This window comes from Neovison vison, chromosome 10 (assembly GCF_020171115.1).
Source record: "Neovison vison isolate M4711 chromosome 10, ASM_NN_V1, whole genome shotgun sequence".
NCBI lineage: Eukaryota > Metazoa > Chordata > Mammalia > Carnivora > Mustelidae > Neogale > Neogale vison.
This window is the reverse complement of record NC_058100.1, coordinates 43,786,469-43,795,550: the sequence shown is the minus strand read 5'-3', so window position 1 is coordinate 43,795,550 and position 9,082 is coordinate 43,786,469.

The following is a 9,082-nucleotide window of genomic DNA, read 5'->3' as shown; positions in this document are numbered from 1 at the left end:
TCCTTCCTCAGGCAACGCTCCTGGGCAGTTGGGGTTGAGAACCACTGCTTAACTGCCCCTATGCATAACTACTTACCCTGCCCTCCATCCTGTCCCACTTCAAAGCTTCCTCCAGAATGCTCTCTACCTGTCCTTTCAAAACCCCACCAGGATCATGCTACCCCAGGGGCTCCCCTGTGCTGGTGCAATGAAGAAGATACATCTCAGTGGCGCATCCAGACCTCCACGGTCTGAATTCTCATCTGTGAGCTCCCTTCCCTTACTCTCTACTTGCAGCCACACCGCACACTTGAGACTTCTAGGACTTGGCACATGCTGTTTGCTCAGCCTGAAGTGGCCTTTCCTGCTTTTCTCTCCCCCTTACCTCTCTAGCAAAGAGCGTTTCTTTTTTTCTTTGCCGTAACATTTAAAATGTCATCTCTACAACTTCCCCGGGGTAGTGTTAATGGCTTATCCTTTGTTCTCTTTGTAATTTGCCTCCTTACTCTGAGCTGCAATGGTTTATTTACACCCTTGTCTCTTTCAAAAGACTTTGAGTCTCTAGAAGAGCTTTGTCTTGCTCATGTTTACTGCATGATCTAGCCCGTGTTAAGCACTCAGTAAATGCTGAATGAATGAATGAATGATCGAACTTCAAGACTCTTGCCGGTGTAAGCTGCCTCCTGTTGCTGGGCTGTATGGTCAAGAGCAGAGTCTTTGAGTCAGTTGAGACCAAATCCAGGTTCTGCCCCTTGACTAGCTGGTCGGCCACTCCCCAGAGGCTAACTTTATTCCCCGTTTAAGGTTAGTCTCTTCGCCTCTGAAATGGGCATTTTGATGGTCCCTGCCTCACAGAATGGCTCTAAGGGTTCAATGAGATTAGTCCATAGCACTCAGTAATGTCCATTATTATTATTTGCTTAGAAAACAGCTTTCTAGCATATCGTTTGATACCACTTATGAAAATTACAACTATATGTGTGCACGTGTGTATGTAAATATATGCGTGTGTGTGTGTGTGTGTGTGTGTGGAGAGAGAGAGAGAGAATATATAGATATCTGTATCTACATATAAAGAGAGAGACGTGGAAGAATGCTTGCTAAGGTGACATTGAGTGGGTTTTTTCCACTTACATTTTTATTTATTCTTAGACTGTTCTACAATAAATATTGATTTATACACTTAGCCACTTCAACTCTCCAAATACAGACACACACACACTCTAACCTATAATACAAACCCCACAAACACACACATTAAACACACAAACCCACATACTTCCTCAGGAGACAGAAACTCTGAGTCCAGAAGTGACCAGGCCTCGGGCCCGTGGAGAAGGTGCCTGTGGAGAGGACGTGCAGAGCTCGGGCCATCTCTGGCTCTCAGCCAGGAGGGAGGGGCGGGCCCTCTGCCAACTGTGGAACCAGGAAGTGACATTCCAATTCATCCAAGCCTTCAAGTAAACACCCAACCTGGGAGTCTGGAGAGAGGACCCCCCACACACACACTTTATGAAATGTGGCCCCTTGGAGGCACAGCCTGGCTGCAAAACTCTGTTTCTCAGGGTGGAGCAGAGGGGTGAGGAGTGGAGATCTCAAGCCCACGGCGGCACAGTGCACAAAGGACAGTTGGGAAGTTTCCAGGGTAGAAAGGAACCAACTAACTGCAGTCAGAAAATGATTTATTTTTATTCCCCAAAGTTCAGGAAATACAAGAGGAACTGGATAGAAGGAGCTCCATCCCACGGTTTAATTGGAAGTTCTTTATTTTTCCACCAAAAGGGAAAACTTGCAATGATTTTTGAACTGGCTTTGATGCTCAAGCCTCAGTCTTGCTGGAGTCTGATAACAGAGGTATTACCGCCATCAGCCTGCTCCGTGTTGACTTGCGTCGTGACCAAGAAAAACCAGGTGTCCCATGGCCTTCAGAAATCAAACTTACTTTCCCGTGGAAGGGAGCAAGTGATGCCAAGTATTAGGACAGAAATGAGGGAAATTTCTGGACCTGTGAGATCAGCAGCCAATGGAAGGATGGAAGACTTACCCAGGGCCGGCTCCAATGTCTGGCCCCAGGACTGCATTCAGGTTAGAGTCAGTGTGGGGAGGTCACAGGTCAAGGAATAGAAGAGGGAATCCCCAGTTCCCTAAAAAGACATGATCTCCGCCCTCAGATATTTACATTGTACTTGGCGAAATGAAAAGGGCACTTAGGAAATAATTAGAAAAAAGTCTCCTATTTCCTTTAACCTTCTATCTTGGGCAGGGTAGACCCTGGGTTCTGAGAAGTTTACAGAAATATGTCACTGACCGGGGCCACCACCATGTGCAGCCACAGATGTCCTACCTCCTTCAACACCTACATACGACTAAGGATCCCATTCATCACCAACTAAAAGAAGGAGTATAACATGAATGTCCAAAATTTTACTAACTTGCAGCCCTGGTGAATGAGGACTCCAGCCCCTCCTTTCACAGCCCCAAAGTTCGTTTGTTCCTTCTTTCCTTCCTTTTATTAAGATATCATTTACACACCACACAATTTACCATTTTAAAGTGCACCGTTTAGTGGATTTTAGTATATTCACAAGGTTTTGCAATCATCACCACTAATTCCAGAATGTCGCCATCACTGAAAAAGGAACTCTGTCCACGAAGCCGTCCCTCTTCTTCCTCTCTTGCCGCAGCCCCCGGCAACCACTAATTCTACTTTCCATCTCCCCGGATTTGCCTGTCCTGCACCTTTCCTGTAAATAGAATCATACACTACGTGGCCTTTGGGACCTGGCTTCTTTCAGTTGTGTTTTCAGGGCTCATCCATTGGTATCGATGTCTCAATACTTTATTCCTTTTCTCAGCTCTTTCTGGGCATCCCAGATGGTTGTTCCAATGTGCTCAAGCCCAAGTCTGCTCGGGAACTTCTGCCGGGAAGTCACTTGGGAGAAGTGCCTCACAGAGGCTGCCTCTGGCCACAGCAGATGTCCTTCTCTCCTCTCAGTAGTGGTATTACCTCCTAGTGTTCTTCAAACTGTAAACTGCTTCGTGTTAAATGATCTTCAGTTCCTATCAGTCCTTCTTCCCTCTCTGCACCGGGGCTATACCGTGTGCGGTTTCGGGAACCTGGTCTCCTTCCCTGCCCCGGGGGCTGCCCCTGTTCCCCGGGCCTGTAGGAAGACCCCACTTTCAGCTTGTAATGTCAGCCTCCTCTCCTGCCTGAAGGAGGGCCTGGCCTGTTCCCTCATCTCTCTCTAGTTCACTCGGATCCTCAAGACCAGGGCGGAAAGGGGCCCAATACAAAACAAGCACACCCTAAAATAAGAATGGAGGTGAAAGTGATCTTTATGGATGTGTTTCCGGGAAAACCCAGCAGGGGTATGGGAAAGTAGCCTGGGGTATACGTGGAAGCCAAAAAGGGAGGGAAATCCAGGGAGGTCCCACAGAGGGCAACTGGAGCTCGGTCCTGCTGGGGATCAAGGGTGCAGGCAGACCTCGGAGCAGGTGTTGGTCCTTTGCCCCGTCAGTCACTTGTGGGGGGCTGTGTACCTTCCGGACCCTGAGCTTGCAGGTTCCCCTGGCAAAGGACGTCCTGACAGCCTGAGGGCAGCCCTTTGTGGTGGAGACCCAAGGGCTGGCTCTTAGAAGTGAAAGCACACAGGCTCAGCTATCCTCCTATTCTTTTTTTTTTTTTTTTTAAAGATTTTATTTATTTGACAGACAGAGATCACAAGTAGGCAGAGAGACAGGCAGAGAGAGAGAGGAAGGGAAGCAGGCTCCCCGCAGAGAAGAGAGCCCGATGCGGTGCTCAATCCCAGGACCCTGAAGATCATGACCTGAGCAGAAGGCAGAGGCTTTAAACCACTGAGCCACCCGGGCACCCCCTTCCCTCCCATTCTTGACAACTCCTTGTCCCCTACACATCAGCGCCACGCACAGGCCATCACAGAGCACCACGCTAAGACTCAGCAGCTGTTAGTTAACAGCTGGATGATAGCTCAGTTGATGGCTCGGTGGATCAGCCGGCAGACGAACTTCATTAGAGCCCTCAAAGTAATTTTCTTTACAACCACAAAACCCTTGAAAAAAATAGAGGATATTACACACATCTCTGGCTAACCCTTTGCTGCTTCCAGCACAGATTTTGGGAATGAACGCAAATGAAGGCGACAGCTGCTGGGCTGGGATGTAAGTCCATTAGATGTCAACTAGATTCAGACATTCAGTGAACTCAGCTTCATGAGGTTCTAGGTGAGGAACTCCACTGTCAACCAAGTGTTCCAAGTTTGATAAGCTAAGGATTCAGGCTCACGTTGTAACTCTCAGCCTGGGTTCTAGAAGAGTCCCTCTCTGGCATCTGGAATGGGCATCATCTTCCTCCTTGTCTATGTGCACAGAAGCCGAGGGAGCAGCGACCAGGGTCTCTGACTGACTTAGGCATGTTACTGAACCTCGTTATTGTTCTGCTTTCTCTGCTGCTTTACTAAAGTCCCAAGGTCAAGGTAAAGATTACATCAGCGGATGTGAAAGGGCTTTGGGAAACAGACTCACCAAGGTAATGGATTATTTCTTTGAATGCCTTTTGGCTTTGTAAAAGGAATCTTGGGCAACTGAGAAGAGTTTCAAGGAGTAAAGTCGAGAAGCTTCCCTTGAGACCTTGGGGAGGCCTGAACCTCAGTGGGAGGTCACCAGGAGACCAGACCTGGCCTGTGCCCGCCCACTCACTGACCTGTCAGGCTATAACATGACCGCTCAGAAAAAGTCCACCAGGGGCCCCAGCACCACAAAGATGTAAGGAGAGAAGGCAAAGGAAGACTATAAGATAGGGTGAGGGGAAAATGAAGGAAAGTCAACAAGAGAGGGAAGGGGTAGGAAGCAAAGATGTCAGGGGCAAAGGAGAGACAGGAGACAGAGGTGGCCATGCTGGAGGGGGGTGGGCACCATCGGTGGCTACTCCCCGGATGTCTGCAGCCTGCACTTCCAGGTGCTGACTCGATGATGGAGGCCACATTCGCCACATCCTTGTCACAGTCCTGCCTCCACCCTCTGGCTACCTTCCCACATCATTTGAGGAGGAAGAAGTCCAGGAAGGTCTCCAAGGCAGTATGACCTTAACCCCCCCACCCCACCCCACCCCACTCGTCCTGCAGGCTTTGGGCAGAAGGTGGCCAGGAGAGTCAGGAAGCTGAAGGTCTGATCTGGGCCGGCAAACAGAGGGCCCTCAGTGAGTGTGCCAGCCTGTAAATTGTCCTTTTGTTTCACAGGCTTTACTGAACACGGTTTAACTTCATGTGACTGTGCTATTTCAGGAGGAGTAAATATTGCCGGCAGTCTGTTTAAAAAGGCCAGTGACCTGAAATGTGTGTGTGTGTGTGTGTGTGTGTGTGTTTCCTTTTCTTTTCCATTTGAATTATCTCCAAAAGACAGGTCTGCCCAAGCACCGTGTTGATTTAATTCCCTGGCTTTTATTTCTAACTTTCCCTTTCTGTCTCGTGATATATGGAGCTGGCAAACAAAGGGAGAAACAAGAAGGGGACAAAGACACAAGCGCTGACCTAGGCCTGAGGGAAGAGGGGGAGATGTCCAGGGTGTAGCCCGGAAGAGGGCAGGAGCCATGGGCTCTCTGCTGCCTTCGCTGCTTCCGGAACTGGTTTCTGACCTATAATTACAGCCTCTTTCCTCCGATTTCCTCTGTGAAAATAGCAACATTCAGACTAAGCACAGAATAGACAAAAGCCCTACGTAAAGGATCAGGGATTTATAAATACAGTTAAAATGATAGGATTGTTACCCACAGCCCCCCACCACACCCACCCCCGTCTAGGTCTGCAAGAGTGGGTTGGGAAAGGAGGGCATGGTTCTCGAAACTTGTCTCAGGTCCTAAGCTACCCACACGCACTCTTCCAGGGGCCTTGTCAAGGAGAGGTTTGCTACAGGTTTTTTCTCACTGGATGTCCATCATTGTAAGAGCGGATGTCTCTTGCCAGATGCATTCCCCTCTCAGGAGTTTTAGGTAGACTTTTTAAGGACTCTCACTCACCATCTGATTGTTCAGGGGGAAGAGGATATCCTTGTTTCAGCAAATACCTCCTACTCTTCTGGATTTTTCCTCCCAGACAAACACTGTATTCCCATTGGACTTGTCATGTTCTTACAGGGCCCGGCACCCTGGTCTTGGCTTACCCACGCAGGCCCTCCCACAAAGATCTCTTAACTTGGGACAAGTAAGAGATCACCAGGAAAGTTGCTGCCTGGTGATAGAGACTGTCAAGTAGAAATATGGCCATGGAAAGTGGAGTCATCCTGTTGCAGTGAAAGACAATGAAGAAACAGGGTCCAGAGGCAGAGACGAAGGCCTGTCCTCTACTGAAGTCTTTGGTTCTCATGGTTCCTAAGGCCTAGTTCCATGTATCCCTGATCTTCGCATAGTTTAGATACTCAACCTTTCCTTGAATTCCGTGAATTAGTACATTCCCTCTTTTGCCTCAACCAGTTCAAGTGGGGTTTTTGATGTGTGCAACCAAAACTCTTGACCAATAGGATAGCAGCAATGCCAAGAATTCTCCAGGGAAGTTGACAAACCAATATTATCCGTGCAGCTCCTCAAAACTGGTTTTGTGAAGGGCTGAGAACAGCATTTATACCATGCTGACTTTGACTTACTGTCACTATTTCCCAGAAAGATGAGTCTTGGGAAAAAGAGCAACAATACTCCAAGCAGCATTCATGACCCAGCTGCTGAAGAAGAGGAAGGAATCTGGGGACTGGACTTGTGTCGCGGCCTCTGTCTTCATGTGTCATCATGCCTAAGCTTTCCAGAGAGGAGGTTTCCAGAAAAGAGTAGCAGAATTATCTTCCTATCACCCACCACAATGTTTCAGCTCCCACTCTGGGGTCTACTACAGTAGTTAAATCCAACTTCCATGCCTGCCTATTCATAGAGCCAAAGAATAGTGACTGATCATGGTCAGCGTAACGGCCCTTCCTATGCTTAGAGCTGTCACCTCCACCGTAAATGACTGCAGTCCTTTCTGCATCAACAGAGCAGATGTGACGACCTGGTGTGACAGGGTAGAATGTGTCCTGGGCTGGGCATCAAAGACCTGCATTCCAGCTGTGTTTGTGCTACCAGGCACTTAGAAAACTAGCTAAGTCCATGGGTCCAATTTCCTCATCTGCTAAATAAGAAATTGGGTTACATCATCTCTAAACTCCCTTCTCGTTCTCATAAGTCATTATTCAAAGGTAAGTTCCTGGCCTGGAATCATGCTCCTCAATGAATACTATTTGCTTCCCACCAAAAGCAGGAGGGACAAAGAGGAAAGAGAACAAGACATTCAGACATTTGTTTTCCCCTCATGTTTAAGGTAAGATGAATCTTTTTACAAAATTAGGTTATTTCAATGTACTATTAGATTCTTAACTAATCAAGTTTATTACACAAGGAATACATGTTTCCTATAGAAAATGTAGATCTAAGTAAGTAAAAAGGAAAGAACTTAATCTATAAACCATCCTATCAAAGATAGCCTCAATTAATATTTTATGTGTGTAAATGAAAAAGCTTTCTGTCCACATATATACATATTTTTATGAAAATAGGATCAGAATATCCATTTTGTTTTTCAAGCTCGTCTTAATGACATACTGAAAACATCTTTCTTTCTATGTTAATAAATATACTTAAATTGATTTTAATTGCATTGATTTTTTTTTAAAGATTTTATTTATTTATTTGACAGACAGAGATCACAAGGAGGCAGAGAAGCAGGCAGATAGAGAGGAAGGGAAGCAGGCCCCCTGCTGAGCAGAGAGCCCGATGTGGGACTCGATCCCAGGATCCTGAGATCATGACCTGAGCCGAAGGCAGCGGCTTAACCCACTGAGCCACCCAGGCGCCCCAATTGCATTGATTTTAATAGCTAAATAGCAACCTGTTGTTTGGGTGTACCTTAATTTATTCAACCCATCCTTTATGGCTGGATTTTTCATTATGATAAACAATCATATATATATATATATATACTTCATGCATATATACACTTTGTGTGTGTGCGTGTGTGTATGTATATATTTTTTTAAGAGTTCTGAGTGAACAGACAGTACAAATGAATATGATTTGGGTTTCAGAACAGCGACATCCTTCCTTGTGGGCTCATGTGTTAGTCAAGTTCTTTCGGGCTTCAGGGAAGCATTTGACTCCTCTGTCCCACATGACCCTGGTCACAACCGATTGGACTGGCATTCTCTCCTCCCCCAAAGCAGCCACCTGGAGGCTGGCCAAAGGCCTACGAGGGGCCTGGCAGGAGTCCTGCGCTCTGAGAGGGAGTCCTTTCCTGGGTGCTGCTGGCCGAGCTGAGCAGATTCTCCCTCAGGGCATCGCATGCTTGATGGATGGGTGACCTCCGTAGGAGGGGCAGGCAAGGGGACAGATCTGTGGTGTAAGCCCCATGCACTGAAGTCACCGGTGCATTCATTTCCTACCACCTGGGAGAAGAAGGAATCTCTTCCCGTGTGATGGCCAGGGTTCACCTTCTCCGGCTCCAGGTAGCTTACGAAGGAGGACGAACATGGTCTTTGCAGCCTGAGATCCCGGGTTTGGATCCCGGCTCTGTACTTCTTACTGTGTGATCTTAGGCTCCTCTCTTAGCCTCCCTGTTCCCGAGCTTCCACATGTAACAATAAGGCCAATAAGGTCACCTACAAAAGGTGCCTGTGAAAATGAAATGAGTGAATGTATGTCAAAGCCTTGCGAAGAGTGCCCAGTCCACAACGGGAACGGTTATGACTCCGGCTCTGCTGGTACGTTTACTCTACCTAGACTCTCGGGAATCTTAGGAGTTTACAGGTCACTGATATCTGCAAAGACACAATGATGACTTCAGATATCCTGCTATCATTAGTTTACTCTGGAAGTACTTCTGTTCCTTCCATCAGTTTCCTAACCTCCTTAAGGGCTTGGGCTCTGCCTCAGTTCCCTCCACTCCCCCCACAGTGCCTTGTGCAGGGTGAGTGCCCAATACATGATCAATTCTGCCATTTAGTGTGAGAGCGTTTTCCAGGCAGCCCCAGCACAGCCAGCTTGGACCAGCGTAGTGGTCAGCCGGGCCAG